Below are 16,033 nucleotides of genomic sequence, written 5' to 3'. Positions count from 1 at the left end.
TTACTTTTTTTACTTTTTACTCTAGCTATTTTGGCTTAAAAACACAGCCCAAGAGAATTTATGTATTATCATTTATTATCATTTCATGCCCGTGTTACTCAGGAGTGATAGTCAAATCTTGAGCCTCAGGTGCGGCATGAAGGCCAGCCCCAAATAGCCAGGAATGGTGCTGCTGTGTGTTAGCCCGATAGCCATGCCGCTGTCCTGTTCACTCTGGAAGTGAAGGGAGGAAGAGGGGACATCGAGGCAGGGCTTTAGGCATCATTTGCATTTGTCCTGGTATCTTGCTGTAAACCACAGGTGACGTGACGCTAGGGGAGAGCATTAGGTTACCATGGCATCCTCTGGAAACTCAATTCCTGGGGGCTGGTGTCTGTCTGCCCTGCCTCTCTCTGTCCTCCTGATACCAGAGCAGGAGAACACAGATACCAAGGACTTGGAATCCGAAGATGGATAATCTGTGATATCGGAAATGACACTCTAAATTGGTTCCAAATACAAGGATGTTGAGTAATGGCGCTGGCGCTGATCGTCTCCTGCGGCGTCACGCTTCAAAGGTTTTTCAGCCAAATAGAGAGGCCTAATAGCCATCAAACTCTTGTCCAGTCTAATTACCATAAATCATTATAAATGGGATCTAATATTGCTAGAAACATAGATGCACAGCCATGGTCACGGGGCAATGGGGCCAAGAGACTGTTTCGCTGAGGGAACGTGACATCATACTGTGTTCTTGGGACCAGTCTGCGCCCTTGCTCAGGAAGTGAAGGAAATCTCTACAGAATGTTTTGTGGTGGTTACAGGTGCCATCGAATGTGGAAAGAACTGGAATGCAGTACCATTCCAGGAGAAAAGTCAGGGGTGGTAAGCTCTCAGTAGGCAGTGTTGCAGCAGTAACCATCAAGCTAAGAGCTACCGCTTCTCGAGCACTGGCTTTGTTGACAGGTTTCATTCTAGGGACTTTACATCAGATAACTACTTTATAAGGTAGGCATGGTTTTTATTCCTGTTTTTACCAGTGAGGAAGTACAAGGCATCAGTAGGCACCACTGGGTCACAACTTTCTTTAATCCATTTCACATGGTTGTTGACACCTCCTAGGTTCCTTGCGGGGGAAACACAGAAGGAGATCCAACTTGAGCCCCTAAGAGTCTGCCACTGTGTCCGGCAGACACAGGTTTGAAGACAATGGAGGGAGGGAGGCGCCCCAGGGAAGACTGGGGATTGGGGCTATTTGACCAGAGCCTTGAGAACTGGTAAGATTCTCCTTGTTTTCGGGCTCCTGGGTGGCTCAGTGGGTTTACCGCTGCCTTCGGCTCAGGTCATGATCTCAGGGTGCTGGGATCAAGTCCCGCATCGGGCTCTCCGCTCAGCAGGGAGCCTACTTCCCTTCCTCTCTCTCTGCCTGCTTGTGATCTCTCTCTGTCAAATAAATAAATAAAATCTTTAAAAAAAAAAAAAAGATTCTCCTTGTTTTCAACCCCTCATATCCCCATGATGTGAATGGAAATTCCAGGTAAAATTGTGAAGTTTGCATCACTAGTCTCTCTGGCCGCAAACTGGATCTTAACCAGCCCCTCTGCCTGTCCCAGCTTCTCTGCCTTGCCCACATGGGTTCCTTAGGGCCTTTGCTAGAGGGTCAGGAGGGTCGTCAGACTTAGCAAATAAAAATACAGGAATCAGTTACATTCAAATTTCAGGTAAACAGCAAATAAATTTTCAGTTTTTATTAGGTCCCATGTATTACTTGGGACATACTTAAAGGAAATTTTCATTTGTTGTTTATCTGACATTCAGGTTGAAGTGGACTATCCAGTGTTTTCATCTAGAAACCCAATATCCAGCCTCTGGGAGGTCACCCTCAGCACCCTCAGGCGGGCGGCCCAGGCCTTGAACCCAGACCCTCCCAGTGCCCTAGTCTCTGGTCTACCTGAAATTCCTTCATGAGTTCTTCAGAAGTGGCCCGAGCACCCACCCTGAAGAGAGCCCCATGCCAGACAGTCTGGGGGGTGAGGTGAGCCGGCAGGCTCAGCCCTGGAGAACCTCCTGTTCGGTGAGAGAGAGGGGACACGTGCATTTGCAACATCGTGACCAGGTGGGAAGTACTAGGCTGAGTGGACGTTTCTGGACCGACGTCGTCTTGGAGGGGACGTTGGGGGAGGGGCTCCACCTGGAGGTGGGGGAGAATGAGGGCTGGGTCCTCCAGGGCACGTGCCAGGGCGAGTCTCTCCCTGGAAGCTCTTGTGGAGTAGAAATAAACACAGCTGGTCCCCAACGCCGGCCACCAGAGGGCGGGCTGGCTTGTGAAATGACTTTCCTCCACCCAGGGGGAAGAAAACCGACTGAGCTTCAGGGGCCGTTTTCCGTTGTCTTTGCTCGGAAACCATGTTAAAGAGGAGGGAAAAGCAAGGGCACATGCCCTCCTCCTCGACGGGAGAAGGTCTTCCTGAAAGCCCCCCAGGAGCAAGGGCGGCGCCTTCTCGGGTCAGAGGAGAATCCCCAGCCCCTAGTGCAAGGCCCGACTCCCCAGGGGTGCTCAGGAAATGTGACAAGAAAGGGAAGAGGAAGGAGGGAGGAAGACAACAAAGAAGGGAGGAAGAAAGGAAAGGAAGATGAGGAATAGATGAGGGAGGGGGGAGGGGAGAGGGAAGGAGGAGGGAGGGGGGAGGGGGAAGACTTCCATGCTGGGGCAGCGGCACACCTGCAGGTGATGCAAGTGTATCTAGCCCAGGGCTTGACACACAAAAGACTCTTGATGAAATACTGTTTGAAAAAGAGAATGAGGGGCGCCTGGGTGGCTCAGTGGGTTAAGCAGCTGCCTTCGGCTCAGGTCATGATCCCAGCCTCCTGTGATCGAGTCCCACATCGGGCTCCTTGCTCAGCAGGGAGCCTGCTTCTCCCTCTGCCTGCCTCTCTGTCTGCCTGTGCTCGCTCTCCCCCCCCCTCTGATAAATAAATAAAATCTTTAAAAAAAAAAAAGAAAGAAAAAGAGAATGAGTGGCCCCTAGGAAGGGAAGCACCTAGTGTCAGTTTCCATTCATACATTCAGGGTATTGAGGTTTGGTCAGCAGTGAAACCGGGGGAAGGGAAGGGGGAGGGGAAAAGAAGGAAGAAAGAGGGATGGCGGACGTGATAGGAGAACGGTGCTGTGTGACTTTGGAGAGACTGCGTAACTTTCCTTAAGCCTCCGTGTCCGCATCTCTTTCCTTAAGCCTCCGTGTCCGCATCTGTATAATGGATGTACTTCCCACCTTGTTACGGTGTTGCAAACGGACAGGAGGTTCTCCTCTCTCCTCCTCTCCCACCGGACAGGAGGTTCTCCAGGGCTGACCCCGCCGGCTCATCTCACCCCCAAACTGTCTGGCATGGGGCTTTCTTCAGGGTGGGTGCTCGGACCATTTCTAAAGAATGAGATGAACGAATTTCGGGTAGACCAGAGAAGGGATCTCGGGGAGGGTCTGAGTGCAGGGCTTGGGCCAAAAGAGGTCTCCCGGAAGCTGGGCATTAGACTGTACAAAGAAACACATGACGGACGGCCCAGCTCAGTTTGAATTTCACTGGTCAAGTGAAAAAAAACAGGTGTGATCATGGTCCAGTGCTTTGTAAACTGTGAAGAGTGTACAAAAATGAGCTGTTGTCGGGGTCATTGTAACTCTCTCTCTCGTCCCCCTAAGAAATCAAGGGACAGACTATGTGTTGAATAAAAGAAGATTTTTTTAAAATAAAAGATTTTTTTTTTTATAAAACAACTTGGAAGTGAAAGTTAATATCCTGTTTTGGAAGGTGACAACGAAACAAAGAAATCATCCATTGCTCTGTGTAAGAAACGGCAGAGGAGGGGCACCTGGGTGGCTCAGTGGGTTAAGCCACTGCCTTCAGCTGGGGTCACGATCTCAGGGTTCTGGGATCGAGTCCCGCATTGGGCTCTGTGCTCAGCAAAGAGCCTGCTTCCTCCTCTCACTCTCTCTGCCTACTTGTGATCTCTTCTGTCGAATAAATAAATAAAATCTTAAAAAAAAAAAAAAAGAAAGAAAGAAACGGCAGAGGATTGGGGTGGGGGTAGATGGTACAGAGTGGAGGAAAGAAGAGTAGTGTGTCAAGTTTTTCCGGCGAGATAAACACAACACCAGGCAAAGTGGGTGCAAGGCAAGATTTATTAAAAACACTCTCCGGCAAAGTTTCAGGGCTCAGGAGAAGGGGAGCCGGGAAAGTTGCCCCGGGAGAAGGTGGGCACCCTCGGGCGAGGTTCCGCGACTCTGGAAAGCAGAGTGGCTGAAGTCGTGCCCCAGGCAGGGATGAGGGGGCTTTTAAGGGGTCTTGGGGAAAGCTCAGGGGTCTTTTGGCAAGTTTCCCTTATTCTGATATCCCCCCCCCTCCCGCTTTCATCAGGATCCCATTGGTCCACAGGAGCCCGGGCCGGGGGTCTCAGGTCCTGCTTGTCAGGGTCCCATTGGTCCATGGGAGCCCAGGGCGGGAGGGTTTTCAGATTCCTGCTTGGGTCTTTGTTCTCCCGTCTGAGTTCAGGTCTTGTGGCGGGAACTTTCGCCATCTTAAGCAGCCCTTTCCGCCAGCCCAACAGTGTGCAGTGGGCGCTATGGGACACAATAGCAGGAAGCTGAGCTCTTAGTAATAATCAGTCACTTGTACACACGCTTACTCTGTACTGGTCACCGTCCTAAATACTTCCACTGTGCACACACACATACCTTACAAAATCACTTAATCCATAAATGGTTATTTGTGATGGACAGTGGACACCTCTTTTCCCCCTACCTCCGCTTCAGTAAAGATCATGGGTGGGAGTGTTTAGGGAGGGGCTGAGTTGCATGTTGGGGTCAGCTCTCAGCAGAGACACAAGAACAGGCTGGGGAGTGAGGCAGGAGTCTCACTGAAACTTCAGATGCCAGAAGTGGCAGGAGTAGACCCTGAGGGCCACCATCCCCCAGGAGTCATTTGTGGGGGCAAATATCAGATTTCTCATGGACAAGAGATCTGAGACCCCCACAAACTTAATTTAAATTTCAAAGAACAGAATGGCTTCAACTGGCATCTGGGTTATAGGAAGCTTCCGTGAGATACATTTCGCAGAATAAATTAACCCAGAGAGATTAGGAAACTTGTGCAAGGTCACACAGTGAGTGCCACGGAATTTGAACTACGTGGCCTAAAAAAACCCATGGGGAAGATTTGTGCCCTAAAAATACAGTTTCTCTCACCTGGGTCCCCAGGCTGTTACAAAGCTGGAAAAATTGCTTTAGCCCTTTCTTCTCATCAGTAAGCTCCTTGGATCTTCAGGTAATTTACGTTCTTTGGCCTGAGAAATGCAAAAGTGTTTCTTAACTTGCCATGAAATACTACAACTAACATACGGCTATGAGGCCTGTCCTGGGCCTGAAGACCCAGCCGGGCCCTGGAAGAGCTCACAGGCACAGGAGGGGAGGAAGCTGCTCTCCTCAGGAGGGAGCTGATGAGAGGGTGTGGGTATGTGAGTTCTAACACCCAAAGCCTCCTCCAAGCTTCCCCAATGACCGTCATCCTCCAGGAGCTGGGGCAGGAGCAGTGGAGCACGGGGGAGGAGGAAAGTGTCCCTCATTTGCAACGAGGGAACTTGGATCTATAAATAGTCATCAGAAATAGAGCAGAGAGAGAAGTCATTTGCAGGCTTTCATTAATTCAGAGTGGCCTTTCTGTTCCTGATGAGACGAACTATTTGGTTCTCTCCAAACTGAAAAAGACAAGAACTACCTTATGTCACCAAAATGTCTATTTCCCCTGGATGCCTCTTAGGATGGGGAGTCACATCTTATGAGGCCCTTGTGAAGGGGCATGTGCAGGCAGATGGCTGACGGATGTGGAGAAGCAACAATGAACACCGGGGCTCCTTCCCCCTTTCTCCTTCCAACAAGGCACCAGAAAAAAACTAATCAGCATCCGCAGCCAGAGGGGGAAAATTCATTAGCAGATCTGGTTTTGCATAATTTAGTAGTTGGCATTAGCAAATTAAGTCTGCTTGGCTTTCCCCGTTGTAATGGTGAAGAAAACACAGGCTCATAATCCCAGCAGTTTTCTGGAGATGATAATTAATAACAGCAATAATAAACTGCTAATAAGACTTCGCAATTTTCCCTTCTACTCATGTCACCCTGCTTGTTCCTCACCAACTGTAGCAGAGGAAGGCAAGTCCGGATTATTGTCCTATTTGATGGACGGTGAAGCTGAGGTCTGGGAGTTGTGTGCAGCTGGGGAGGGCATCTCTGCCTGCCTCAGGGGTGGCTGTGTGCAGGAAGTCGTGACCAGGGCATGGTCTCAGGAGAACCAGCCTCAGGCAGGACTTTCTCAGCGGGAACCTCAGTTCTCCCCAGGCCAGAACAAATCCTATTAACAGCAACAGCAACAATCCTAAAGTTAACATTTGTTGAGTTTCTTCCAGGCACCAACACTTTACATACATACTATCTCAACAATAACTCACAGCCACCCACTAGGCAGTGACATCAGCCTCATCCACTGGTGAGGAAATTGTCTGAGAGGTGCAACAGACACCAGCTGGAGTGGCTTCCTGGTCCCTAGTGAATCTCTTTCTCTGGGAATGATCGGACACACGGGGCCCGTGGCTCTGCCTTTGTCACGTGGCCCTTGGCAGACATGATTGGGCCAGGAATGGGCAGCTGGCCTGAGCTTGGCCAATCAAAGCCCCTCTCTGGGATTTGTCATGTCAGAACGAAGGCAGGGGAAAAGTCCCCCTCTGGTGATGGCTGGCACCAGGGCAGCACCGTTATTCCCACGTGGAAGAAGTCAGGAAGGCAGATGCAGTGATGGGGCGAGGAGGGGTGGGCAGGACCCTGTGGTATTTTTTTTTTTTAAAGATTTTATTTATTTATTCGACAGAGAGAAATCACAAGTAGGCAGAGAGGCAGGCAGAGAGAGAGAGAGGAGGAAGCAGGCTCCCTGCTGAGCAGAGAGCCCGATGCGGGACTCGATCCCAGGACCCCGAGATCATGACCTGAGCCGAAGGCAGCGGCTTAACCACTGAGCCACCCAGGCGCCCCCCTGTGGTATTTGAGTCCTTCCTTCTAACGGTCCCTGAGGCACATGGCTGGTAAGAAACTCCTTGCAGTAGAACTCTTTTTCTTTGAGCTGGCTAGATTTGGGTTTCTGTCTTTTGAAACCACAAGGCCTAAGCTAGGACCTTGCCTGGGGTTGCCCGGGGAAGTATGTGGTGTGAGAGAGACTGCAGGCTTGTCCCTTCCTCACCATGGCATCCAGGGTTTCCTGGGGCTTCCCTTTCTAGCCATGTCTGGGAGGATGGGAGATAGCAGGGCAGACCTCTAGTTTTGACGGTCCGCTGGCAGTGGGGGGTCTGTAGGTCCCACGCCCTGCAGGGGAACCATAGGGAAGGGAAAATAAGTGGAAGCTGAGTCTTTAGCTGACACCCAAGCAAAAACACTAGTGTTGCACGGGGCTCAATCATGCTGCCCCTGTGTGCTGGGCAGGACTGGCAGAACTGGTTATTTGGGACTTTGAATTTTTGAGAAAGAGGAGGCCATGGTCATCTTGGGATTGGAGGGAAGAGCCTGGCCTTGGCTCTGGATCCCAACCTGTGACCATGACTCTGGGGGCTCCCACTCCGTAAATCAGCATGAAGAGACTCCTTGCCTTCTTCCCCTACTCCCGGGCCTCCCTAAATGTCAGGAATCTAGCAGGTGCTCTCCGGGATCTCTCTCCTCCCCATATCCTAAGTCCTTTGTAAAAAGTTGGCCCCAGGCTCCTACTGGACCACAGAGTGCCTCCAGTCTGGCCTCCTGAGGGGACAGCCTGAAGCATGTACCGCAGGGAGTTGGCACACAGGGGCTGCCGTTAGGCTGCCAAGGCTCAGACCGTGGCTCTGCCATGGCTCCTCGTGTGATCTGTAGGGACATTCTTTAACCCCTCCATGCTTCTGGTTTCTAAATCCATAAGGAAAAAAGGGACAATTAACAGTAAGTATCTACCTTACAGAATGAGTGTTAGGACTCAAAGTCCTATTACAAGTCAAGCACTAACCCCAGTGAGTTCAGCCAATGTTGTTAGCAAAGATGGGGAAACTGAGGTAAAAAGAGGGAAAGTGATTCCTCCAAGGTCACACTCAGGTCACGGTCAGAACAGGACTGGGACCAGAAGCCAGCCCCCACCACCAGTGAGTTAGCTCCTAGAAAGCTCCAGAGAATACTGTCCTCACCCCCACCCCTCCTGCCCCCCTCCTCAGATGCCTCCCACTGGGGTTTTACACTTGGCAACTGCCGTGGGAAGAGCATGACGCTGGGTCGGGGCTACGTTTCTTCGGACTGGAGCTCATGAGGTGACTGAATCTATCCCGGTGAATCAGGCAGAAATTTGTGATTTACTGACATTTAGAAAAAGCCATCAAGCCACCCCAGTCAGCTCCCTCCCTCGGAGACACAGCAGCCAGGAGGCCCTATCTCCATCTCCAGGTGGAAAGACACAGGTAAAGGCCCTAGATGCCCCTCTGGTGGGGGACCGATCGGGTCCATTGTCCTGTGCTGAGGGGGTTGCCGTGTGCACTCAGTGGCATTTGTGCAAGCTGATGTCTGTGAGCGGGACAGGGTCGGGCAGCCAAGCCCGGAGCTGACTTGCGGGAGGGTGAGGCTGAGCGGCTTGGGGAAGGGAGACCTCTCCTTTTTGTTACTTTTTTTTTTTTTTAAAGATTTTTATTTATTTATCAGAGAGAGAGAGGGGGAGAGAGCGAGCACAGGCAGACAGAATGGCAGGCAGAGTCAGAGGGAGAAGCAGGCTCCCCGCTGAGCAAGGAGCCCGATGTGGGACTCGATCCCAGGACGCTGGGATCATGACCTGAGCCGAAGGCAGCTGCTTAACCAACTGAGCCACCCAGGCATCCCGAGACCTCTCCTTTTTGTCTTCTACCTCAGAAAGCTGCTTGAATTTTTTTTAACCAGTTATTTTGATTCTTTTTACCATTGTTAAAAAAAAAATCAATTGATAAAAATAAATTTAACAATAATCCGAGAAGAGGTCGAAGGAGAAATAAAAGGATGGAAGGGTTCCAGAGGCCCTGCCAGGTCCCGGGAGAGGAGCTGGCCTTGGCTCTGGCATGCCTGGAGGTCGGGTGTGGCCACAGAGAGCTTGGGGGAGCGCCTCCTCGGATGGGCCAAAGTCTCTGTTTCAGGAAGAAGTTTCTAGTGCACTGCGTGCACTGAGGGGTGGTTCTTCCCTTGGTAGATTCACTAGTTCCTAGTCCAACCCTGGTTCCCTGGGCTGAAAGTCTGTACGTGGTTAGCCCTTCTGAGGACACAGGACTCAGGGAAGCTAACCCAACCCTAGAGTCCTAGAACACTGTGGTAGAATCCTACATTCATTGATTAGACATCAGTGAGAAGTCTAACCGGCAGGCAGAGGTCTGTGTGGCTTGGCCAGCGCCTTTTTTCCCTGCTGGCTGGTGTGATGTGGCAGGTCTGGTTTTCAGAAGGGTTTGTGGACACACGGCAATGCCAATGACTTGTGCATTGGGAGATGGTTGGCTGAGGCAGCCCCCATTCCCGGTGTGGCCCTGACATCCTCCAGAACACCTCAGGTCAGGCATTTCTTCCTTTAATTAACTGAAATTGGGCCCCGATTCCACTGGACACTGCTCAGGAGGGCATGGTCTGTCTTGGTTGCTTTCGGAGCCAGCCAACCCCCTGTGACAGAGACATCCTGTCTTTAGACATGTTATTAGCACTTGTCATCAGTTTCTGATGGGTCTTCCTGACTGAGGGTCCATCTCTTGATGGGCAGACAATGCATTGATTCTGCTTTGCTCTGAGAAAATTTCATAGTTTAACTCTCAGAGAGTGAACTTCCTCTTTGTTTTCAAGTCTTTGGGTGCACCCTACTTCACCCAAATCACATCCCCATTGGGCATGAGGAATATAGAGATGAATAGCACACGGTCCCTGCCTTCCTTACAGTTGGAGAGAACACAGGCCGTGCTTATGACTAATGAACTACATTTCTGGGAGTCTCTTCCTGGTACAGAGGCCAAGGGGGCCAAAGGGGGCAGGAAAGACTCACTTCTACCCTGTACACTGCCCAGAGGGCGTCCACAGAGGCTCCCCACTCCCGGTTCCAGAACCCGCTGCAGTGAATACACACACACACACACACACACACACACACACACTCACTCACTCACTCACACACACCCCAGCCCTTACCCCAACTCCCTATGCACTGAAGGCATATTGTCTGTTTGCAAGGAGGCAGGTGGCCAGTGAAAGTCATGACTGGCCCTGGTTGGGGAAGACTCCTGCAAATCCTGGGAGATTAGTGGGGCCACCATTCTGGCATCCAGCGTGCAGGGTCTTTGGCTCACCTTCCACAACTTCCCTGGTATCTCCGCTCTCAGGCTGCCCTCCCCAGGTGATGTGAAGTCCTAGGGTCATGTGGTATCTGGATAACGCAGTCCCCAGTTGCTTTTGTGCCCTAACTCCATCTATGCTGAGCCTGGAGGTCTTAGGGATGGGAAATGGGGCTACTGCGTGCATTTTAGGAGACTGTTTTTTATGAGTTTGGTCTCCAAATGAAGGAATTGAGTTCCTAATAGTGCAATTTCACGCTTAGGCCTTCTTAGAGCTTCCAAAATCTCAACAGGACGTAGAACTTCTCTCACTGGTGGGACCTGGGGCAGACCATTTATCCCATCTGAGCCTTGGTTCCTTTGTCTGTAAAGGGGAATGGAAACACCAGAACCTACCCCACAGGGTCTTGTGGGAGTTAAGTAAGGAGATCCGCATAATGGCTGAGAAGTCGGTCTGTGGCCTTGTGAGGCAAGGACTCAAGAAACACCAGCTCATCTTGTTCTGAGGGTGTGGCCTCTGAGTTGACTGGGTAAGGGGCATCCTCTTTGCTTCTCTGTCCCTCTGGCTGTCCTCTAGCTCCTTAGTCCTCCTCCTTAAGGAAGTGTGGCACTCCAGAAGGGAGGAACCCACAGAGGGCTTGGGAGACTCAGCTTATGGGTCACTGGAGTTGATTTGGGTGGTGAAGCCCCAGCCCAGAGAAGGCCCCACTTTCTTCTTTTAATTAACTATGACCTTTGCCTCCTGATGCACTCTCGTCAAGAAAATTACTCTTAATCTTTTATGGCTATTTTCCTTTCCAATGAGTATCTAATTCCTGGAATGCTGCCCTAATTGTGTTGAGGTCACCAAGGAGGTAATGATGGGCTGGGTGTGTGTGCATGTGTGTTCTGGAGGGGGTTCTGGAACCAGGAGTGGGGAGCCTCTGTGGACACCTTTGGGCAGTGTACAGAGTAGAAATGGGTCCTTCCTGCCCCGTCTCGGTCCCTCTTGCTCTGTGTTGTATCTGATGTGGTGCCTGAGAGACGTGGCCACTCTCCTTGAGATGCATCAGCAGACCTAAGACATGGGCTGGGAAATAGGCCTGCGTCACCTGGTGTGGCCAGGAATAAGCCAGAGGTGGACTTGAACAAGAGGCCTTGTTTTCAGCAGGTGCCCAGAGAAGACTGAGTGTGACGCTCTATCTCTGGGTTCATGCCTGAAAAGGCCACAGGGGTGCCCCTGGGTTCTGTAGAGCAATTTCCTCTCTAGTCTCCTGGCTTTTCCTCAGCCCTCACATAGCCAGCTATTGTGGTCTCATCTGAAACAATATCTGTGAAACCACGCATTTGATGAACTGGCTGGATTTTTATATTAAATATATAACTATTGCAACAAAATAGTTCATGTTGCATTTCACCTAAAATCATCCCCTGTCCTGCCCATGGTAGCTGCCACTCTTTGAAAAATCCCTGCCTGAGTTCCAGGCGAGGGAAGAGAGGCAAGAGTTCACGCCGCTTGCATCTGCTAAAATACCTTTTTGCTCACCTGGGAGCTGGGTGAGGACAGAGGCTGGGTCAAGTCATCTGCTCAAAACAGAGTGAGCACTCAGGGTGTGGGTACAGGAAAGTATGCAGCTCTGCATGCAGATCTGGGTTTAAAAACCAGCTTGTGCTTCATTTTCTCTCCAGTTCAGGGGACATTAATTTATTTTGATTTTCTAGTCTGCAGAGTGGGGATAATCTCTACCTTACGGGGTTGTTGGGAAAGCCAGCTGGGATGGTCTATCCAGTGCTTAGCATGGGGTGAACTCTGTGTAGATGCCAATTTCCTTCCTTTCTCTCTTTTGATATTTGATTAATCAATTTGTACCAGGCTGTTAGTGAAGAATATACCTACCTCCTCCTTCCCTGAGGGAGCTTGCATCTGCCCTCAAGGGCGAATCTCCGGCAGGGGGATCCCAGGTGACAACAGGACTGTGGGAAGGCGCTCGGGCTGAGCCTGCTGGTGGGCACCAGGGTCTCACTTCTCACACTCGCGCCATCGCTCCTGCTGGCCTGGGTGGGTAAGAGTGCAAATGGACAGCGCCTGCCTCTGGGGTTGCAATCTCAGGTCCTCGGGGGCCGGGGCAGGTAGTGAAGCTGAGCACAGGCAGCTCTATGCAGGTGGTGGGCTGACGGCCCTGGAGAAAGCCCAAGGGCACTCGAGTTCACAGGAAAGCAGCGGTCGTCCACTGGCCAAATGAAACAGGTTTGACAACACAAACAAAGAAGAGCAGAAACAGACCCATAAATGCAGAGAACAAACAGACGGCCCCCAGAGGGAATGGGCAAAGAGGAGTGAAGGGGAGTGGGGTGAATAAGAAAAAAATATTAAACAAACAAACAAATCAGGGGGCTGCTCGTTTACAGTCTCTCAAAGGGCTATTCCAGGCAGGAATAATAATCACAGTATTTAACCACCAGAAGGCCTGGTTATGAGACACAAGCAACTCCCCATTTCAAGCTTTTCCATCCCCTAAAACTCTGGGTAGAGGGAGAATGAACTTCCCCCAGGCCCCAAGGCCTGAGCTGCATTTTAGATCCAGGCTGTAAAGAGCCACTGTCCTCCTGGGCTCTGGCTGGGCTGCTTTCTGGGCCTCCTTGCCGGGGGCAGAGCAGCTGGGTGGTAGTTGCTTCCAGACTGTGTGGGAGCCTGAGCACGTGTAGCCAACCCTCGGGCGGGGGTGGGGGGGTGGTTTCTATCCTTAGATAGCCCGGCCTGACTGCAAATCCAGGCCACTCTGCCACTCTAACTGCAGTTACAGTTCGGTTTCAGGAGCTCAGTCCTTGGGGATCTGAAACTTCTTTATTCTGCCCTCTGGGCTCACACCTCTTCCTGAAGGGCAGTTGAGCTGGGCAGGTGTGGCAGACCAGGCTGATTTAGGACCTTGTCTGAGACTTGGCTTCCTATATGTCAGTCTGCTTCGGACAGTGAGAATCATGAAGGTCAGGTACCAGGGTGTGTGTGTGGCTTATATTCCGTCTGTCCTGGCTGCGGCCGGTCAGTGATGCCCTATGACTGGTGACTGACCCAGCTCCAGGGATCAGCTCCTGGGGATTATCTGGTCCCTGTCCTGCCCTCCTGGAATGAAGAGTCCCTCCCACCTTATGTGTCCCAGTGTCTACACTCCATGAGAACCTGTCTCTGCCACCAGTCTAGGCAGGGCAGGGAACATTGTATTTGTGTTTTCAGTAGGAGAGGAGAGGTCAAGGGGCTTACCTAAAGTCTTACAGAAAATCAAGGACGGAGTCAGGATAAGAGCACAGATCTGCATCCAGCGCCTTTCCTCACTATCCTACCCCCTTCTTTCCCACGTCTGATGCCCCTGCTGGGTTTGAATAGATACATTCCTTTCTTTTTTTGGAGGGGGGGGCCAGAAGGAGAGGGAAAGGAAGAATCTTAAGCAGGCTCCACACCCACCATGGAGCCCAACATCGGTGGGACTCGGTCTCACCACCCTGAGATCATGACCTGAGCCAAAATCAAGAGTCAGACGCGAAACGGCCTGAGCCAGACGCGTAACCGCCTGAGCCACCACCCAGGCGCCCTGGACACGTTCCCTTCTATTAAACAGCTAGAGGGGGACAGTGAGCTGTGAACAGAGGAGAGGGCAGACAAGAAGACAGGGGTCAGCATTGTCAGAAGAGGAGAAAAGGCTGTGCCCCGAGGGAGGAGGGGTGGAGAGAACAAGGAGCAGGTTGGCTGCATAAGAGAAACCAGGCGGGGGAAGAGACGGAGGCGGGTGAACGGTCAAGCAGATTTCCCACGCCAGGGTTTCCCCTCCATTTCCGCCTGCGCTCCGGGCCTCTCACCCCGTTCTGTGGCCCAGTGCTCTGTGTCACGCCTGCCTCAGTTAAGACACTGCCTGGTTTTGTGGCCCAGCCCTTGGAACAATCACCAAACAATCAACAAATATCTACGACTCATTTCTTAGCTGTAAGGTGCTGGATGAAGCCTTCTTGGACAACCAAGCTGACCTTTCTCTGACACTGTGCCCCGTGAGGCACCACCAAGGATAGCAGGCCATTATTGACCTTTGATAAACTTTCTTGTGTTCTGCCGAGGCCACTCTCGTCTCTTCGGCTGGCCTGATGTCCTGGATGACAAACTTGTTTGTGTCTGTTTCACGTTCAAGGTGAACTGACTGAGGACGGGGCCCTCAGGTCTGTGTTGCTGGGATCCTAAGCACGGTGTTGAGTCTGGGTGGGAGAAGTCTACACAACCCAAAGTGCACGACAGCCACCCGGGGTCTCCTAGGACCTGTGGACCCAGAATGTTCTGCTTTGAGGTCATCATGTGTTCAAACTCATTTCTGTTCGTGGAGGCCTTTCCCAAGCTCTAGACTTTAGGACCTTGCCCTGTGCTCCTGCTGGTCCTTCTGATTCTTCTGCATCACTCATCACTTTAAAAAAAACTGCTTGTTTAACACAAGCCTTCTCTAAGAGCTTCTATGTTCATGAGGACAGGGACCACGTCTGTCTAATTCACAATGGGGTCCTTTATGCCTGGCAGTTGGTAACTTAATTTTTGTTGAATGAACGGCAGAATGAAAATTCAAATCACAGTAGGAGAGGGAAGTCGGAAGCCCGTCCAGGGAGAGCGGCAGCCTCAAGCACAGGTATGAGATGGAAGCCGGAGAGAACATGAGGGAGAGGGAGCCACAGTCAGGTATGGGATGGGAGGTGGGGCCAAAAGCCTATGGTTTCGGCCATACACTGTGGCCCAGGCTGGATGCTAGGATCTGACCATAGTGGCGATAAACCTCGTGGTGAGCTGGCCAGCTTGTCAGGGACTCCAGCTGGATCCGGTATCAGCCCCCCATTGTCAGCCACCCCACTGGATACTCAGGTGTTACTAAACACTGGGTCCCAGGGGGCTTATTCTGCACCTATGGATTTTCTCTCTTGGTATGTGTGGCAGTGCTCAGCACAGATCTTGGCATTTAGCGGGACTCAGGAAATAATTATTGACCTAAAATGGACAGAGCAAAGTTATATTATCCACATAAAGAGAGACAGCTGTATCTATTAGGGTTCTCTGGTTACACACAAGAGAAGCTGACTTTGGCTACATTACAAACAACTGGAGAAGTGGAAGAGCGCTCTTTGGGACGGATGGGAAGAGCACAGCGCTGGGAATGTGGTATCAGAAACAATGAGGTGTCCTGATAAGGAAGAATTTGCTTCCTCTGTCCTTAGTCCTTCTAACACGAGGCCCAGGAGAGACAGCCTCCTTGACAGTCTGCCTGCAGTGGGAAGGGGGGGGGTGGTCCCCAAATGAAAGGGGTGTAGCTGTTCACACTCTCATCTTCTGTGCTGACTCGATGGGAGTCTTTCCCGGCACTGACTGGGTTGTCTTGCTTGATCTATTGTCAACTCGTCCTTCCCATTGGGTTGCTGTCCTCTCCCCAGGTGTTGGACTATATACCTGAAACTTTTTGGCTTCCTGAGCTACCCTGACCTGATTCCCCCTTATTTTACATTAGCACTCATGGGTCTAGCCTTCCAACCTTTAGTTCCAGAAACGGATCCCCTCCTTGGTCAGACAAATTCCCAGGAAATCTGAGATGTCAGCAACCGTAAATGTGACCTGGAAGTCAGAAGCCCAGCGGGGGAAAGACAGGTTGTCAGTGTTGGTGAGTGACTGAACCGTAGATTCAC

The 16,033-nt window shown here is 51.3% G+C and overlaps 1 protein-coding gene across 1 annotated transcript in view; it reads right to left on the bottom strand.

Moving 5' to 3' along the window:
* Positions 1-4,462: 4,462 nt before the first annotated feature.
* The window catches only part of NETO2 (neuropilin and tolloid like 2), a 91,696-nt gene continuing 80,125 nt past the window's right edge, over positions 4,463-16,033 (bottom strand). The window contains exons 10-12 of the transcript XR_009348806.1: positions 12,231-12,564; positions 5,217-5,314; positions 4,463-4,592 (exon numbers count right to left, since the gene is read on the bottom strand). The gene's annotated coding sequence lies outside the window, so the exon portion shown is untranslated. The remainder of the gene's footprint in view (positions 4,593-5,216; positions 5,315-12,230; positions 12,565-16,033) is intronic.

This window comes from Mustela lutreola, chromosome 16, assembly GCF_030435805.1.
Source record: "Mustela lutreola isolate mMusLut2 chromosome 16, mMusLut2.pri, whole genome shotgun sequence".
Taxonomy (NCBI): domain Eukaryota; kingdom Metazoa; phylum Chordata; class Mammalia; order Carnivora; family Mustelidae; genus Mustela; species Mustela lutreola.
The sequence above is the reverse complement of the archived record's forward strand: the minus strand, read 5'-3'. Positions and strand labels throughout refer to the sequence as shown.